This window comes from Ictalurus furcatus, chromosome 9, assembly GCF_023375685.1.
Source record: "Ictalurus furcatus strain D&B chromosome 9, Billie_1.0, whole genome shotgun sequence".
In the NCBI taxonomy this organism is placed as follows: domain Eukaryota; kingdom Metazoa; phylum Chordata; class Actinopteri; order Siluriformes; family Ictaluridae; genus Ictalurus; species Ictalurus furcatus.
In genome coordinates this window covers 23,713,310-23,732,998 of record NC_071263.1, presented here as the reverse complement: position 1 = coordinate 23,732,998, position 19,689 = coordinate 23,713,310, and the positions used below count along the sequence as shown (strand labels likewise).

At 39.0% G+C, this 19,689-nt stretch overlaps 1 protein-coding gene across 3 annotated transcripts in view; it reads right to left on the bottom strand.

Moving 5' to 3' along the window:
• The window catches only part of LOC128612301 (leucine-rich repeat and fibronectin type-III domain-containing protein 2), a 142,440-nt gene that overhangs the window by 47,489 nt on the left and 75,262 nt on the right, over nucleotides 1-19,689 (bottom strand). For 2 of the 3 annotated variants that reach the window (XM_053632326.1, XM_053632327.1), the window contains exon 3: nucleotides 8,214-8,295. The gene's annotated coding sequence lies outside the window, so the exon portion shown is untranslated. Of the gene's footprint in view, nucleotides 1-8,213; nucleotides 8,591-19,689 lie in introns of those variants that run through there. The other variant, XM_053632328.1, reaches the window with a different exon arrangement.

The following is a 19,689-nucleotide window of genomic DNA, read 5'->3' as shown; positions in this document are numbered from 1 at the left end:
ACTTTTTTTGTGCGACAAATAGTGTGCCACAACCTGGTCTTGGCAAACCTGGAGTCACTGTTCCTGCTTTAGACTGATGCCTTTGATAAAATAATGAACAGTGTAGGCACAAGAAAAGGTGGGCCAGGAGCATCCTAGCCACATGTTACAGCCCGTGCTTGAGTCCTACAGTACTATTTGGGGTTATGTTTTATATTGTGTATAGGAACTTATGATTTCAAATTTGTAGTAATGTAAATTAAAAGAAATATTAATGGTTCTTTACTGTATGTATTCATCCATTCATCATAATCTAACAGTTATAATTACTACTTTAACATTGAGTGTTACTTAAATTTCTAAGAAAAAAATACGTCATATGATGTGCATAATGAGCAGATGGGAGAATAATTAGCTGCTTTAAGTTTAAACTAGGTCCTATTTTAATAAGTTATCCCTATAGCATGCTTCAACAGCAGGAAAAAAAATAATTGAAGAGGTTAAAAAAAAAAAAAAAAGGAAAATTTATGCTGGAAATTTAGATCACTTGTGTTACACAAGGCAGGAAAAAATAAATGAAGTGCCATTTTGACTTAATAATGCACTTTTTAAATATTTATTTACTTAGCCTTACCCCCAGGGCTTCTGTATTAAAGTGTCACAAATCAGAGGTGGCAAGTAGAAGCACCAGTATCATGTTTATTAAAAATCAAAATTGAAAGCCAAATTGTGGTCAGGCAGAAGATCAAACAAGCAGGCAGACAGCCCTAACCCTAACAACCCTAACCCTAACCCTGCAATATGGAGGGAAAAGCAGAACAAAAAACAAAGAAGGGCAAAGCAATCAAAACCAGGGAAACAAAAAAAATATAGCTCAGAGCTCTACAGCGAAAAGACAAAAAAAAAAAAAAAAACAGAAAGAGGGTGCATTAATCAAGTGATTAGGCGAAAATGTCTGGGTTACACATGTAACCCTGTGCCCTGAGAAGGGAACGATACGTTGCGTGAGCTCAATGCTGAGGGAAGCACTCTCGCGCGTGACCGGTATCTGAAGTTTGTGTAACATCATGCCTATTTATAGCCCTGCTGTGATCAGGTAATGTGGCAATTAAGTCCGTCGCATGATATATAAATGACACCCGTGAACCGCGCCGCCAGCTTCTATTATCTGAAGTGAAGACGCAATTCACAGGCATGCCCCAGCATGACAAAGCTATGCAATGTGTCGTTCCCTTCTCAGGGAACAGGGTTAACCCTGACGTTCCCTTTCAAAGGGTTCTCCACGTTGCGTGAGCTCAATGCTGTGGGAACAAGAATACCCACTCCGTCATACTGAGGGTACGGCCTGTTCATAAAGATCTGAGACCAAGGGTCACTGCAAGACATTCGAGCACGGGCCGGAATGTATATCCAGGCTGTAAAATAGAATGAATGCATGGTCTTCGCCGCACGCATTCATTCGATTTTACATCCTGTAAGGATACCCATTTGGACAAAGCGTTCAAGGAGGTGACCCCACTAGTGGAATGAGCCCTTATGCCCAGAGGTGTCGTGAGACCGCGTGCCTCATAAAAGACAGAGATTGCTTCCACTATCCAATTAGAGATGCGCTGCTTTGACACAGCATCACCTCTACTGTCACCACAAAAGCCGACCTGCAGCTGCTTTGACTTATGGCATTGGCTGGCACAGTGGACGTAAGTACAGAGAGCCCTTCTGGACACAGTTTGTGCAATTTCTCTTGTTCCGGTATGAGGAACGGAGGAGGGCAGAAAGCCTGTGACGTTACTGGCTGGGCGGCAGATGTAGGCACTTTAGGAATATAATCCAGCCTAGGATACAGGAAGGCCTTGGTTAATCCAGGGGTAAAGTCAAGGCAGGAAGGGGCAACAGAGAGAGCTTGTAGAGCTCCTACTCACTTGAGAGATGTCAGGGCCAGCAGAAGAGCTACCTTTAGAGTCAGAACCTTCTCTGAGGCTGACTCTAAGGGCTCAAATGGGGCACCTGACAGACCTTCCAGGATCACAGAAAGGTCCCAAGAAGGTATGCGTGGTCTGCAAATGGGCCTCAGCCGCCTGACACCACACATAAACCTCGAAGTTAGAGGGTATTACCCCACAGAGGCTCCATCAATAGGGGCATGGCTGGCTGAAATGGAGGCCACATAGGTCCTGATTGTAGGAGGATCCAACCCCACTGAGAAGCGTCCTTGTAATAACTCCACGACTGTAGCTATTGTGCAGTTCGCTGGGTCTAGCTGACTTTCCTCATACCATGAGACAAAAAGTTGCCACTACAATACAATACATACAATTTCGTCGTGGATGGCATTCTAGCATTCAACATGGTCTCTACAACCTCAGTTGTGAGACCAGAATCTACGAGCTGGTGCCCCTCAGGGGCCAGGCCCACAGTGTCCATAGTTCCGGCCAAGGGTGATAAATCAGCCCTCCGGCTTGCGACAGTAGATCCCTGCGGATGGGAATCTCTGAAAGAGTGTTGTCTAGCAGGGATATTGTCTCTGAGAAAGCTCAGCAATAAGGTTCGACTAGCAGGAGACATAGACAGTCTTGGCGAACTCTTGCTAGAATTTGTGAGAGCAGAGCGATTGGGGGAAAAGCATATAGATGTAACCTCAGCCATGTGCACCATGGCGTCCAGCCCTAATGGTGTGGGAGGAGTGAGGGTGGACCACAGCGGTCAGTGTGGTTTGTCACGACAAAAACTTTCCCTCTACCCAGAGAAGCTGCCTGAACAGGGGGCATGAACATAATCCTCCCTGGTCGTCAATATATGAGACCACCGCTGTGTTGGCTATCAACACATGGTGACCTCTCAATTGAGGAAGAAAGAATTTCAGTGCTAGAAATATAGGCTGCATTTCTATCCAATTTATATGCCACTCCAGACGAGGGCCATTCCAGAGACCGGGAGCAGGACAGCCGTCTAAGGCCACCCCAGCTCGTGAAGGAGGTGTCTGTCATTACTGTCTTGTGATAAGGAGACACCCCTAGAGTGTGACCCAAGGCTAGAAACCAGGGACACTTCCAAATTCTCAGAGCACATAGGCATCACCGCGTGGCACTGATTACTCTCAGAGGTTTCGTCCTCGGATGATACCCCCAACTTTTCAGCCACCACTGAACTGGTCTCCTGTGCAATAGGTCCAACGTTATGATGTTGGCTGCTGCTGCCATACAGCAGCATCCAGTCTCTCATAGAGACTGGAGGGGATGCCAAGATTCAGCTTTATCTTGATCAATGTTGATAGGCTTGACCCTGCACCTGTTGGGGATAGAAACGCCCTCATCGTAGTAGAATCCTTATAACCTCTAGAAAAGCTGTCCTCTGCACTGGAGAAATCATACTTTTCTGAGGTTCAGCCTGAACCCCAAGCTCTTCATGTGGGAGAGAACAACGTTTTGATGTTGAACCGCCAGTTCCCTGGATCGTGCTAGAATTAGTAGTTTAGTACACGGATGCCCTGGAGTCACAATGGAGCCAGAATGACATCCATGCACTTTGTGAAGGTGTGAGGGGATAAAGCTAGCCGAAGGGAAGAACCCAATATTGGTATGCAATGCCTCCAAACGCAAACCTCAGGAACTTCCTGTGACTGGGCAATATTTCTATGTGCAAATATGCACCTTTTAGATCTATTGTCACAAACCAGTCCTCAAACTGAATCTGTGGAATGATAAGTTTGGGCATCAGTATCTTGAACCTGTATGTCCGAAGAGTACAGTTCAGATGACGCAGATCTAAAATTGGCCAGGTACTCCCATCTTTTTTGCGGACCAGGAAATAACGGCTGTAGAAACCTCCCTCCCTTAGGGAATGGGGTACATGTTCAATAGCCCCTTTGTCCAAGAGGGATCTTACTTCCTGCACTAACGTCGGGCTCTGCTCTGAGGTGACTACTGTGGTGAGCACACCTCTGAAGCGGGAGGGTTGAGCTCTGAACTTGACCCGGTAACCCTTTTCTAAGGTAGGCAGAACACATTGAGACACATTTGGCAGTAGTTCCATGCTGCCAGATGGTCTTTGAGTGTTGTTAACTTTTCCACATTCTATTGGAGGGAAAGCATCAGACTTCTGTTGCCCTGTGACAGCTTGCTGACCAGAGAACACTGAAAACTTGCGAGAGCCTTGGCTAGGGGAGGCCCTACAGTAGTACTGGGGGCTAACTGCCCTAACAACCTCATGTCCTCTGATACGTCCCTCCATGGCCCCTCAGGACCGCTCCTCCTTTGTCTGCTTGGCCTTTATGACCATTCTCAGATCAGGCCTAGTAGCAGGCCACAACTGTGGCCGCCCGGTTTCCCCTGGCTGTCTGTGGGGGGAGGCGTGCTGCCATACTTGCCTTCTGTGTCTCCTCACACTAGCGCTGGCCCGGGCTCCACTCATGGATGCCCGGGTGAACTCGACACAACAGGGAAAGAACTGGCTGAATGCCGCCGTCTGTCGCGCTCACTCAGCAGGTCTGCTTGGTAGGCCTGCAACAGTTCCATTGTCTGCAGTGACTCACAAGCAAGTGACCTACTACTGCATAGGCCTTGCCCACTAACGCCTTACATGGCAAAGCCGGCCCCCTAAATTACCTGCCGTCGATGGACAGAGGTAGCTCGCAAACACTTCGTCCACCTTCAGCATAGCTAAATAGTCACGCCGTTCATTCCCCACTATGGCTGAATAATCCGACATTGCGGGGTTAAAAAAAGCCGGATAAATACGGCTTATGCATGGTTTTCCCCCAGAAGCCTGATATTTTATCATGCATTTCTGGAAAAAAAAGGGGATTTTTCTGCAGTGTGAGGGATTTATTTTCACTGGGGAGAAAAAAAGCTCATCCAGCCTTAGTAATCACTTCAAGCAGCTCTTTATATGTTGCTCTCGGGTTTTAGCACACCCTTCTGGCTCCTTGGAGTAAGAGAGTAATTTTTTTTTTGTTTTTTTGTGTGTTTAGGGTTGTTGTTTTTTTTGGCTTTCCATAGCGGAAGGAGGCGTCGCAAAGCGAGTTCCAAAATGCAGCGGAGAGCCAGACCCGGAAGGCAGAGATAGAGCAGCGCTCGTCTCCGGCTCCTCTTCCAGATCCATACAAGATCCCCAGGACCTGAACTGGCTGGCTGCCTCGGTAGCGGCCAGCCCAGATCTGCGAGGCCCTGTAACCCAATTCCCTTCGCCATGAAGAGAGCAAATCGCAAGCAGAGCTGCCTAATTGTAAGGCATTCACAATGTGCACAGTCAGACCTCTCGAGGGCTGCAGTGGCGTGCTCCACCCCTACACACTTCACACAGAAAGTGTGTCTGTCCTCTCCGTGATGAAATGGGAGCAAGGCATAACACAGTTCCTGAATTCTCTCACTCACATTTTCCTCCCTTTTTCTTTCTTATTTAAAAAGGGACAGAAAAGTAAAGAGATTTAAAATTTTTTTTGGAAAAGATAGAGAGGAAATGAAGAGTCTTTTTGCGACCGTTACACAAATGACCGACATACAGTCTCGCTTAAGATAATAAGGCTGGCGGTGCGGTTCAGAGGTGTCATTTATATATCATGCGACGCACTTAATTGCCATGTCACCAACAGGAGTTAGGTGAGTGTGAGCATTGTAATATCAGGGCTGGATCCAGATCGGGCTGATGAGCAGTGGCTCCTGGATTGGAGGACCCAGATGTGATATAAAATCTATAAAGTCATGTTGACTATTTCTTTTAAAACCGCAGTTCTTAATAAAATAACCAATAGATGCAAGTGGTTGATGCATCGTCTAAATTATTTGAGTGCAGCAAGATGGTACATTTGAAAAGATGACAATTGTGTGAGTCTATTAAAGCCAAATAAAATGTGTTGATAAATCCCTGACACTGACTGCTTAGTAGTCAGTAGGAGTAGAGGAGTTTCTGAATTCTCAGTATTTATAAAAAACAGTAGGTGAGAAATACCCAGATGACCTACTGCTTCCGGCGAGATTCTGCAGTATTGAACCAAAAGACACTTTGGCAACGAGAATGGCATGGAAGAGCTGTCAGAATTGTATTCATGCTTAAAACTTGTACATACTGATCAGTACATACTGTATCAACGGCCGAGCAGTAGGTACTGAATCGAATGCAATAGGTAGGTACTGTCACAGTATGTGATTTCGGACAAAGACTTTATCTTTAATTCACAGTGTAAAGATGGACTGACTTTAAAGAGATCTTTCTGTCAAACATCAGTCGAATAAACACTACAGTTTTTGGATGAAGCCATCATACATTACCTACATACTGTATATATAGACAAACATTCACACTAACCTCACCATTGACTTTTCAAAATACGGATGAAAATGAATTTCCATCTTTTACCATCTATCAATTCTTTTTTCTAACCCATTCAAATTCCTTACTTCTGTGTTTCTAATTACTGTTTTGTCTGGCTGTGACAAATTTCACAATCCCCTCTCTCTGGGCAGGGAATGAGACTGTACTGAAAACTCTTTGGATGTATAATCTGCTACTGTTGCAAACTTGTTACATTGATACTGCTACTGGCACTCCTAGTATATTCGTAGGTTTTTCATAAACAACAGCTATCAAATTCACATAAGAACATGGCATTGCAGACCAGAACTTATTGAAACAACTATCTATTTTTTGGCTAAACAGCTCTGCATGCTGCATTGCTATTTATTTATTTATTTATTTATTTATTTATTCTCAGTGAGCCACATTTCCTCACAGCCATTTTCACCAAATGTGTGGGGTTGTGTATTTTTAAATGGTCAATTAATACAATGATACACAAAATTGATACTTTATTTATCATTTGGTTATATTTACACTCAATTAATATGATAAATATTCCAACAGATTACTATATATATATATATATATATATATATATATATATATATATATATATATATATATATATATATATATATATATATAAATTGTATACGTAACTCACTACATTTGTATGCTTGCTTGCAATAACACAAACTGACTCACAGCTAAGTGCTTTTAATTTACTGTTTGAACTGTGTTGACTGATGTCATATTGCATGAGCGGCAGTAAAAAAAAAAAAAACAGTGACAGCAGACAGAATGACTCATTCAACACTGTCTGCATTGTTTTTGTTGGCAGCAGATTCAGCTGCCCCTGTGCCTGACAACTACTCCTGCACATATTCTCACACGTCTCACTCATCACCACACTTCTTTCATCTTTTGTGATGTGGTGTGAAATAGCTATGTGACGTGATACTGTATGCAGAACTCAATCTTTCAGAGTATATGAAAAATAAATTAGATTTCCCATCATGTGCTTCAAGGTCATACCACAGAGCTACTGGGGGGGAATAAAGATACTGTGCAAAAGTCTTAGGCACATACAAATAAAAAACAATGCCTGCAAAAGAATCACATGAAAAGTTTTTAAAATAAATTACTATAAATACTATAAACAAAATCATATCAATATTTTCTGTGGCAACATAGTGTCTTTTAAAACAGCATCAAGATTATTCTAAGCATTTTGGAGAAGTTAACATAGTTACCATAATTTTAGTTTCTATCTCACTTAGGTTCTGTCTCTGCAGCTAACTCCAGACAGTGATGTTTTATCTAAAATGTGCTCTATAAATTATTTGGACTTCAGCCAATCATGCACCAGCCACGCAATGCATGAAGTCATGTAATACATTAAACAACGCAATGAGGAAAAAAATGTTATGTCAGTGATTTTCACTGTAGCATGTTCGTTGGTGCCAGAAGGGCAGTTCTGAATATTTCTGAACATATTTCAGTCTCTAGAGTTTACACAGATTGGTGTGAAAAACCAAAAAACATCCAGTGAGTGGCAGTTCTGCTGGCGGAAATGCCTTGTTGATGAGAGAGCTCAGACCAGATCGGTTCAAGCTGACAGGAATGCTACTATAACTCAAATATCCACTCTTTGCAACCACAGTGAGCAGAAAAGAATACATCAAACCTTGAGGCAGATGGGCTACAACCACATCAGGTTCCACTCATATAACATTTTAGGTTCCATATAATATATAACATTTATAACAACAAATATAGGCACCATTCAGTTTAATACTTGTTTCCCTCACGTCCAACGTCAGTTCTAATATGATGACTACTTCTCTGATTGCATCTGGATTCTTCCCAGCATGTTCTTGACAGTGTACAGATGGTGTGCACGTGCATGGCACTATTTTTCACATACAATCAATGCATCTTACCTAGATAGTGTAGGTTTTTCCACAAGGTCCGTTTTAGCTTCTTAAAGCCAAAGCTGTTTAATTTTACACCTCAGTGTCTCACCTGCAATAAAAAAATTTTTAGCAGTTAGAAGCATGAACTTTAATATGGAAAGGTAAAAAGAAAAGGTAATAAATATATACAGAAATGATAAAACAGATCCAAAGAAGAGTAGAGATCATCACGGCCATGGTGTAACATTAACCCATTAAATCTAGCATCTTTGGATAATATATTAGGTGTGTTCTTTATAAGATCTCCTTAACACTCCATTCTTTAACATTAATTAAACAACCCAGGCTTTATTAGCAGTTGTAAAGTCTACCACAGCTTCAGTCTATTAAACACCAGGCTGCCCACAAGCCCTGCATTTTGGGACACATTGGTGATTCAATACCAATGCTTTTCTCACAGTGATCATCATTTCTGGGTGATCATGAACATGGATTCAACACAACTAGGATGATACATCTGCAGCACTGTTATTGCTTCCTTTCTACACATCTTCTAATAGACCAATAACCCAAATTTAATCATCGTACGGACTATACTCATGATCTCCTCACTGAAGCGTGACACACACAGCTTACATAGCTTACGATTTAGAAGACTAGGCATTAGCTACTCAATCTCTGCACCCACAAATAATTATCAACACGTAATATCAAATACTGAGTGAAGAAATTAGTTTTATTTTATGATTAATGAATGCTATTCTAGCATTTGTATTGAAATGAAAAGTTAACACAAATGCACTCCATTCACAAACACATTCAATCATATTGTAAAATATTCTTACTATAGCCTTATATAAGCAATGAATAAAACACTGTGGAATGCGCTGTTGTAGGAAAATAATCAACAGTAGGGTGGTGTGATGCGCATAATTGATTATTTTACTGTAACAGAAAGTCCCAGTATGTTTTTTCCTCTTAAACCACAGCAATTCGGTGGGAGGGAGCGTATCAATGGCGTGGTGTGGGAGAACTCAGGAAGGTTGAAAACCAGTCGCACAGCTGCATTCTGGATCAGTTGCAGAGGTTGAATGACACTCATGAGGCAGACCTGCTAGGAGTGAGTAGAAAGTAGTCCATTCTCAAAATGACAAGGGACTAAACAAGCACCTGAGTGGCCTGTATGGATATAAATGGACAAATTCTTCTGATGTTGTAAAGGAGAAATCGACATGTGTGTATCAGTTTAGCAACGTGAAAGGAGAAGGACAGTTGATTGTCCATGGTTACCCCAAGCTTGCATGCAGTAACTAAAGCTGAGATCAGAGGGTTTTTCATGGAGATCGCAAGAGCCTGACATGGTGATGAAACACCTGAGATGAACAGCTGTTCAGGTTTGCTGGGATTAAGTTTCATCTGAAGAGCTGCCATCCATGATGAGATGTCTGCCAGACATGCCGAGATCTGAGCAGAAACAAGAGAGTCTGAGGGATGGAAGAAGAGGATGAGCTGAGTGTCATCCGCATAGCAGTGGTATGTATGGATATGACCTCACCAGGAGATCAATGTATAGCAGGAGAACAGAAGAGGACCACTTTCTGAGACTTGTGGGACACCAGTGGAGAGTCTTTGGGGAGCACGTCACCTGGTATGAGCGACCTTCCTGGTAGGAAGCACACCACTGCCATGTTGCACTATGATTTCCAAGACTCATGAGGATGAACAAGAGAGTCTTGTGGTTGACTGTGTCAAATGCAGCTGAAAGGTCGAGAAGGATGAGGACTGATGATAGTTCGGCTGATCTAGCAGCACATAGCTTCTCAGTGACGGCCAAAAGGGCAGTCTCTGTGAAATGTGCCGCTTTGAAGCTGGACTGGTTAGGATCTTGGAGGTTGTTCTGTGAGAGGTAGAGAGACAGTTGATTGTAGTATGTAAGTATGTAGTATGTAGCTGATTGTAGTAAAAATTTTGTATGTAAAAATTTTGTATGAATATTCTTTAATATGCTCTCATTCAGGGGGGCATGGAGGCTTAGTGGATAGTGGTTAGCATGCTTGCCTCACACCTCTGTGATTGTGGGTTCGAATACTACCTCCGCCCTGTGTGTGTTCAGTTTGCATGTTCTCACCGTGCTTTGGGGTTTCCTCCGGGTACTCTGGTTTCCTTCCTCAGCCCAAAGACATGTGTATGTGATTGTGTGTGTCTTTGATTGTGCCCTGCGATGGGTTGGCAACTCATCCAGGGTAGTCCTAAGTTCACTGGAATAGACTCCAGGCTCCCTCACGATCCTGTGTAGGATAAGCGGTACAGAAAATGGATGGATGGATCTTCTCATTCAAATTTAAATTAAAATTTGAGTAGATTTGTTATATACAGTGGGATCCAAATGTCTGAGACTACATTGAAAATATGTGATTATTTTATTTAAAATTGAAAAAAAAAAAAAAAAGTTTTAGAATTTTGAAAATTCTAAAATAAATAAATAAATAAATAAAAAATATAAAAGGTGCAACATCTTGACTATTTAATATGTTGCACAATATCTAGGTCACTATTTAAATGTAAGCAAATTTGTGATGTTGACCATGTGATGTTGAGTCATATCCCTTCCATTATAGCATGTGTTCAGATGACACGTTGATGGATTTGAGCTAACATGGATGATCATGTCTTTTTTCAATCTCAGATTCCTACTTTTGGCTGACAGGAGTAGAACACGATGTGGTCATCTGCTGTTGGAGCCCACCCCCTTGAAGGTATTGATGTGTTGTGCATTCTGAGATGCTTTTCTGCTCACCACTGTTGTAAAGAGTGATCATTTGAGTTTCTGTATCCTTCCTTTCAGCTCAAACCAGTCTGACCTCTCATTAACAACGGGTTACCGCCCATAGAATTTTCACTAACTGGATTTGTTTTGTTTTTTACACCATTCTGCACAGAGACAGCAGTGCAGCAGTTTCTAAAATATTGGAATCAGCCTGACAGTTTTTTTTTTTTTTCAATCCCCAGAGCATCACATATATAACTACAGGCTATGGAATATAGCCATAGAAAAAAAAGAGATCCACTCTGTGACAAATCTGTGATCTTCAGCACTGAGCGTGATCACTTGTCACAGCTGTCCAAACAAATTCACCCCCACTCCAAAGCAATATGTGTATTATTAGAGGGCAGGAAAAATAGTAGAGTATTGGTGATGATGAAGCCAAATAATAAGGCAGAGCTCAGTAATATCCTGTAGCTATTTATCTCTCTCCATCTCTCTGTCTCTCATGAAACACAGTCCTTCTCTCATTTTCTTCCCATTTTGCATTTCATCACAATCACTCTTCTTCCACATACACATGCACACACATTACCATACCTCACTTGAACCTAAAGTATGCACACTCTCACCAGCTAAGTGGGGCACACATCTAATAAACTGTAACAAAAGCTTCTCATTTCCTCACAGAACTAGTCAATTCTAGGGCACAGCACTCACATCACAGCTTACCAACAATAAGGTCCACAGAGGAATGTGATGATTATCCATTTATAGCTACCCAGTACCCACACCATAATAGGCTCATATTTGGGCTATCAGGATAAAGATAAAAAAGAAAAAGAAAAAACATGTAAAAGGCAGAAGTATACGTCATCTGTTATCAGCAATACCATTATCATATTTAACCACTTAACATCCTGTCTTATTACTCAGTTATTAATATTAAAACACATTATTCAATGATAATATGAATGATTCAAGAACTACAGTGAGATTGACAGAAAAAGTACAGTACTTTGCAAAAGTGTTAGGCCCCGTATTTTTTAGTACAAACTTTGTTATAGATTTTTATTTTATGATTTCTACATTAACGAGTCAGTACAAAAAATTCCAGCACAAAATTAAATGTTACAGAAAAATGTTTGTATGTCAGTAAAGAAACCAGCATATTAAGTGGTAAGAGACACTTTTCAGACAAAAAACATAATGATGGCTGCAAGTGGGACAGTCAAAGTCTTCAGAAGAATCGTGTCTGGTTCTGCAAGATGCTCAATAAAACTTACAGCTCATGTCCTTATAAAACTGCACTAATTCTACACGAGACTCCTTTTTTTTCTTTTCTTTTCCTTTGTTTTTTTTTTTTTTTAAACTTTTTTCTACTTGAGACACCAAATATTGTCTTTGTTTCATTTATTATTGTTTACTGCCCTTTATAATGTTTTTATAAAATGGAGAAACATTTCATTTCATTATGTTTGAAGGCATCTTTCCTCTACTGCATTTCTTTGCATGTGTCTAAGACTTTTGCACAGTACTGAATGTAGTTACTAGTGTGAGGAATATAAGCCTCATCTTACTAATGTAAGAGAATGTAAGGACTTAATAGTTAAGCAATTAGTTAAGTTTCTTTAAATCAGCCCTTGAAGGAAGAATATCTACTCGTCCTTTTAATGGCAACTAAAAAATCTACTCATCTCCCACTCAACATGTTTTTTCTTTTCTTTCATTTTTTTTTCTTGACATGTACCCCATTTCCAAAAAAGTTGGAACAGTATGGAAAATTCTAATAAAAACAAAGAGGAGTGACTTGTAAATGTACTTTGACTTGTATTTAAACAAAAAACATATAAAGACAAGGTATTTGATGTTTTACCTAATCAACTGTATAGTTTTCTGAAGTTAAACGTTTATTTTGAAATTAATGCATGCTAGACATTCCAAAAAAGTTTGGACTTCTTGAAATAAGAAGGTGACGTGAAACAGGTGAGGCAATCGTCTAATCATAGTCTATAAGGAGCCTCCAAAAAAGGTCTAGCCTTTCAAGAGCAAGGATGGGTCGAGGCTCGCCAATCTGCCAACAGATGCGTCAGCGAATAATCCAACACTTTGAGAACAACATTCCCCAAAGATAAATTGGTAGGATTTGGGGCATTTCACCTTCTACAGTGCACAATATAATTAAAAGATTCAAGGAATCCGGTAAAATCTCGGTGTGTACAGGGCAAAGCCGAAAACCACTTCTGAATCTGATTTGATCCCTCAGACGTCACTGTCTCAAAATCCGTCATGAATCTGCAATGGATATCTTGACATGGGCTCAAGAATACTTTGGTAAACCTTTGTCAGTCAACATTATTCACCACTGCATCCACAGATGAAAGTTAAGGCTTTACTATGCAAAGCAGGTGTGGTCTGACAAGTCAACATTTCAAATACTTTTTGGACAAAACAACCGTCGTGTTCTATGGGCCAAAGAGGGAAAGGATATTCCAAGCTGTTATCAGATTCATGTCCAAAAGCCAGCGTCCGTCATGGTATGGGGGTGTGTCAGTGTACATTGCATGGGTAACTTGCACATCTGTGAGGGAACCATTAATGCAGAAAGATATGTACACATTTTGGAGCAACATATGCTGCCATGCAGAGCCAGACAATGCCAGTCAGTACACAATCAGTATTTTCTGATTACAATAAATGTGTTTCAATATTAAAAGTTAAGATTACAAATAAATATTTTCTGATTTCTAAAGACAAGTGATTACAGTCTTTTGAAAAAATGTTAACAATATTTCATGACTCTAAGATATGACATCACCGTGCTGCGACTGCTCGCTAGTTATCACTAAAACTCGAAACTGCACGTGGAAACTACAACTGCAAAACTGGATAAATTTGTGATTTACAAGTCTAAAAATGTTAAGGAAATTGTGGACAGTCTGCCTGAGTCGCCTGAACCATGTACCTCTACTAAACACAAGAGCAAGACCCCGTCTGACCAACGTAGGAAACGTTGGAAATATCAAGAAGAATTCATAAATTCATAATTCATAATAATAAATACTGATCACGTCTTGATGTTGAGAATGATCTGCAAGTAGCCCTATCCACCATAAGGCCACAGATTAAGCTTTTGTGCCCCAAGAAACAAGTGCACACATCCTACTGAAAGGTAAGCCTAAATTCATTTTATATACGTTAATATAGTGGAAGTGGATGCAATATAGTTAAACTGATGTGAAGGACTTAAAACAACTTTTTTTGTTTATTGTTTGTGTATGTTGTGGTAGTGGGGGTCGTGAGTTCTCGTCGATGTTAGTTTAGGAGTCGCTGGCTTAAAAGTTTGAGAACCACTGTCTTATTGTCATGAAACTGAATTGTTGTGTTCGTGTCTTGCCATGAGTACCAGTCTTGCTCATAGTCTACATGTTTTGGCTTGTATTTCCTGTTTGTTCTTGTGTTCACAGTTTCAGTTGTTGTTTTGCACTTTATACATTAAAAACCTGTGCTTACATCCATCTCCTCTACATACCTCTGAAAATGAGCAACTACATGAAATGTCGCTTATAAACTGTTGTTAAATGAGGAATAAAACATGACAAGGTTCTGTGATGCCGTTATCCCCCCAAAAGTTCATTATTTTTTCAATAACAGCAGGCAGGAAAGAGATTTATTCCTCTTATACCACACTAATGCTAAATCATTGTATTTATTAGAGAATGAAATCATAATGTTTAGCTATTTCTAGTTATGTTTTAACAGTCCTTCCGTCACGAGACTCTCTTTAGATGTGTTTAGGTGAGTTTAAAAAAAAGTTCACAGTTAAATGATTAAAGTTACAGCTGTTTCATTAATCAATGAAACACATTAATCATCACCTTCTGCCCAATCACAATTAAGAATTTAACAGTGCTGTTGTATGTCTAAATTGTAAATTCCTAATGCATTGTTAACTATTATTAAATGATTCATTAATAGTGCATGCATAGATTAATAATGGCATGAATGACGTGATCATTTGTTTGTAATTGTTAATTATGTAATATTATATTATGTTAATTATTAATTGATTAATTAATCTATAAATTGACTATTAATTCCAATTAATATAAAATGTTATCAAATACCTTTTTTTTTTAAATCCAAAGTGATCTCATCAACAATCAGACATGATTTGTGCCATATAAAGAAAGTCATACAAGCCACATCCTTAAGCTCAACAGGTCCCACTTAACTTAATTTTCCAATTAAAGTTGCCCTGGTTTGCACCTACACATCTGAATTAAATTTCGATTTCAATTTCCCCTTCCCTTGTACCTGCTGTCAATATGAGATGGGTGGTTATAAATAGCTCTTGAAATGGAAACTGTGACTTTTCCAGCTCTGAATCTGTTTAACATCTCTGTTAATAGAATATATTTGTAGAAATGAAAATGGAACCATAAAAAAACAAAGCCTCTAAGCAAAATTGAATATGCATGGTTGAATAAATAGATCAGTGGTAAGAGGAAAAACAGAGCAAAATCTAATCAGGAACCTTGACCTTTTCAAAGACCCCGTGGAGATGAATGAACGCAGAAATGTTTTCAATGGCATTCCGTGACATTTGTATTTAAGATAAACAAACAGTGGTAAAGGAGACTTGAGATAAGTGATCGGTTTCCCAAAACCTTGCAGGAAGTAAGAAAGAAATAGCATCAAGTAACGCAGCATAAACTATTGCGATAAACCCTGATAAACCTAACAGCATTCAACAGAATTATTTGGATATATTATGAAGGAATGTAATAAAAACTAGGCATATGTCTTATAAAAAAGAAAAAACGAGAACATTGTGACTCTGTAGTGAAGGCACAGTCCCTTTGCTACAATAAGAAAACAGGCTTTCACAATGTCAAAGCGGCCGTATTATTAGGGTCAGCTCTTCTGGGGGATGCTGTGTGCTGATATTTAAATAGACAAAATAAAAACTAAATGGCTGTGCAACAAAAAGTAAGCTCATTCTTATTAGTGAGAAAACCTAAGCCAGGTTTATTGTTTACTCTGTCAAATTATTCTGCCTGCATTGAGAAACAGGGTGTAGTAAGTTTGCTCTGTGAATTAAGCTGCCCTATATATCTGACCTCAATAGCCTAGGCTATCTTCACCAGCCTATTTCAAGTAACTTAAAACATTAATAAAACATATCTGCAGCATTCAGAAAATACCATTTTTACCATTTTTGTCTGCTCCATCCACTATAACCAAGTTTTGCCATTGTTTCAATATATAATTATTAATGTGTGTGAATCCATGCAACATCTCATGCTTAAAACATCCTTTTCCATCAATCATTCATTATACGTAGATTAAGAAAAATGTACATTTTATTATCACACAACCTTCACTCAACCCTGTTCAGAATATATTCAGTCGATGAAATATTTGCAATATTCCACCAAGTCACATGTTCAACAGGAAGTTGCATTATATGAATTTCCTAAAGATCATGGGAAAAAGAAAAGTATGTTCTTTCATTATTTTTTCTTTATTTTCAATGATCTTGACTTATGAGATCACTTTGAAAGTCCAAAACCTGTTAACCAAATTATGGATTGAAAGTAAATTATTTATAATAATTTAAAAAAAATACACTTTGTCAGTGGTCATCTCCACTGCTGGTTTCATCTCCAACCAAAATCAAACACACCTGTTTTAGTTGATCAAGAACGTCTTAAGGCAATGATTAGATGGTGAGGTGGACATGATTATGTCTTCAGAAAGGTAGATCTCCAGGAACAGGGTTGATGACCGCTGCTTTAAGTATATCATTTGAAAGCCCTTAATGTCTTGAAGCAATTAGCATTGATGCTAGTTAAGCACTCTTTTTTGCATTTGTTAATTATAACCATTTCAATGTGCCATTCTTTTAAGAGCAAAATGCAGTCAGTTAGATTGTGTACTGAGAAGGGGTGACACCTTTTTAAAAATGGTCAAATGAATGTTTTCTTATACTCAATATTTATTTTTCCACCCCAATCATGGAATCACTGATATCTTTGGTTGTATTATCAAGCTGACACTCAAAACACAAAGGAAGTCACTGGCCCATATCATATTATCTTTTTTGATTATTATTATTTCTCCAGTGCATGACATTCTGGTGGTTCTGGAGAGCATTAATAGTAATATAATGTGTCAGACAGATTAGCCATATAGCCATGACTACAAATTTTGAGCACTGAAAAACAAGATATTGCCTATAAATCCTATCAGTTCTTTTTTCACAAGGCTCACCAAAAACATCTGTCATAGCATGTGACTGCTATGACATTGTCTTTCCCTGCTAATTCACCTTTTTTATTTGTCCTGTAGACAATTGTAATCACATTTACCAGTAGGAAAGACACAAGTGCCCCCAGATAAAAGCTTATCATATTTCTCTATGTTGTCATTATGTGGTCCTTGCTCTTTGACCCAAGGCCTGTCCATTTATCTGGTACACACAATTTTGTGTCCTGTTGATCTCTTCTTAAAATGAGATATGCCTCTAAAACAAAGTTCCTCTGTCTTATAGTGCTACCTAAAAAGATATAATGTTTTTCAACAGTGATCAAGGATTATACTTGGTCATGATGGAATTTGGAGATGGATGAGTCACTATAGAATGTAGATCAAATTAAAATAAATCAAATCCAAATCTTATTTACCAACTCTGCTGTAGCACAATGGCTAGCAAAAGGCACAGAATCCAGCAATTATCCAGCAATCAGTTGATAAATCATTGATACTTTTGGATACCAAACATGTATATAATTATATCACATGAAGATTTCATTGCATAGGCTAAGCTATGTCATTTCTGCCAAAGAAAACACCTTGATTTGATATGATACAGAAGTGTTGGTTCTGACCATGCAATCTGATTGGTTGAAAGACATTCTAGTCATGCTGTTATATCTAACAATGGCACATTTTTACACCAAATCTGAATCATTCTGCTGACCATAGGTTGCTAAGTAACAGCAATGGTCATATTTCTCCAAGCTGTTTCAAAGCTGTTTTTGGCCAAAAAAAAAAATCTAAACATCAAGCATTACACTAACTGCGAGATTCAAGTTATTTTTTTTAGGGAATGTCTTGATCTGCCATTGGCAAACTACTGTTTATCATTTACCACCTTCTGGCACGGCTATGACATAGTGTCAGCTGCAAAGGAAATTACAGTAGTATTGGACTTGTAAGGTGGAGGACCATATGATATAACAATAAATGAGTGTTGTTATCTGCCAATGGAAAGTCTGGGGGCAGTTTTCAGAAACATAAAGCATTTGTATCCATCAGCTTTTTAAACATTATTCAGCTTCAGTTAGATTCTGCCTCACTTGTAAATGATTCTCTATTACAATATTTATATACATGCACAAATACTCTATATACCAGGAGGTGTAATGCAATGCCACCATCTGTATCTGTTAAATGGTCAAACAATCTACAGTGCCCTCCAATAATATTGGCACCCTTGGTAAATATGAGCAAAGAAGTATGTGAAAAATGTTCTGTTCCTAGTCACCCAGGTGTCCTAAAAGAATGTAAAATATCAGTGGGAATATACTTCAAATATACTTTTGTCATATGAATTCATATGGGTGCAAATAATTGTTGCACACCTATATTTAACAAAGATATTTTTTGATAAACCTGTGTTGTGTTTGTAATTGTTTGATATCCATGAGAGGATAGTATTTTTGTGATCTTTTTAACAAAAGATCAAAAGGTTAAACAAAAGATCAAAAAGGTTTACCAAGGGTGCCAAAATTAGTGGAGGACACTGTATGTGGAAGTTTTCAAATATAAACCTAAAGTGTGTGTAGACTAAGGTAGAAATGGCAGTACTGTTGGCATGGTGTGTGAATTCTGGCTCTAACACTTCCTGAACCTCATCTACATCATACGAGTTCATAACTGTTCTCAACAAAAGATCCTGTGTGTTTTGTTTGTGCCTGCCCACAATATTTTCTAATGAATTTAGTTGGTTCTATTTCCCAAAATATAATAAAAGTAGTAGTCTAATTTAAACCCCCATAACACTGACCAGGCAGTCACTAAGGATGAATGAATTAATGGTATAAATGCAACATGCAGCAATGTTACTTAACATGGACTTTGTGTGACCACACACTTATGCCTTTATGTATATGTATGTATGTATATATATAGGCATAAGTGTGTCATATGACCACACACTTATGCCTTTATGTATATGTATATGTGTGTGTGTGTGTGTGTGTGTGTGTGTGTATATATATATATATATATATATATATATATATATATATATACACACACACACATACATACATACATACATACATACATACATACATACATACATGCATAATTGTTTTAGACCTCAAGAGTCCTTAAAAAGACACTAAGTACAAACACCAAATGCAGAGCAGACTGTAAACATTTTAATAAGCACTCATAAAATGTTTGGACAATAACAGCTTCGAATTAGTACTGTGTTAGGTTCAAAGGAACATACTTTCAGGAAAGAGACATCCTTTAACACCAGAGATACATAATGTGCTGTTAAGATTTTAAATGATTGCACGTCAGCCTGTCTGCATGCCACACTCTCCCATAACTACCCCCCCCCCCCATTTGGTGCAACATTGACAATTCACTAGAGAATTATTAGACACAGAGTGCCTACAGCAGCAATTGTTGGTACTCTCTTGCAGACAGCTACTCATA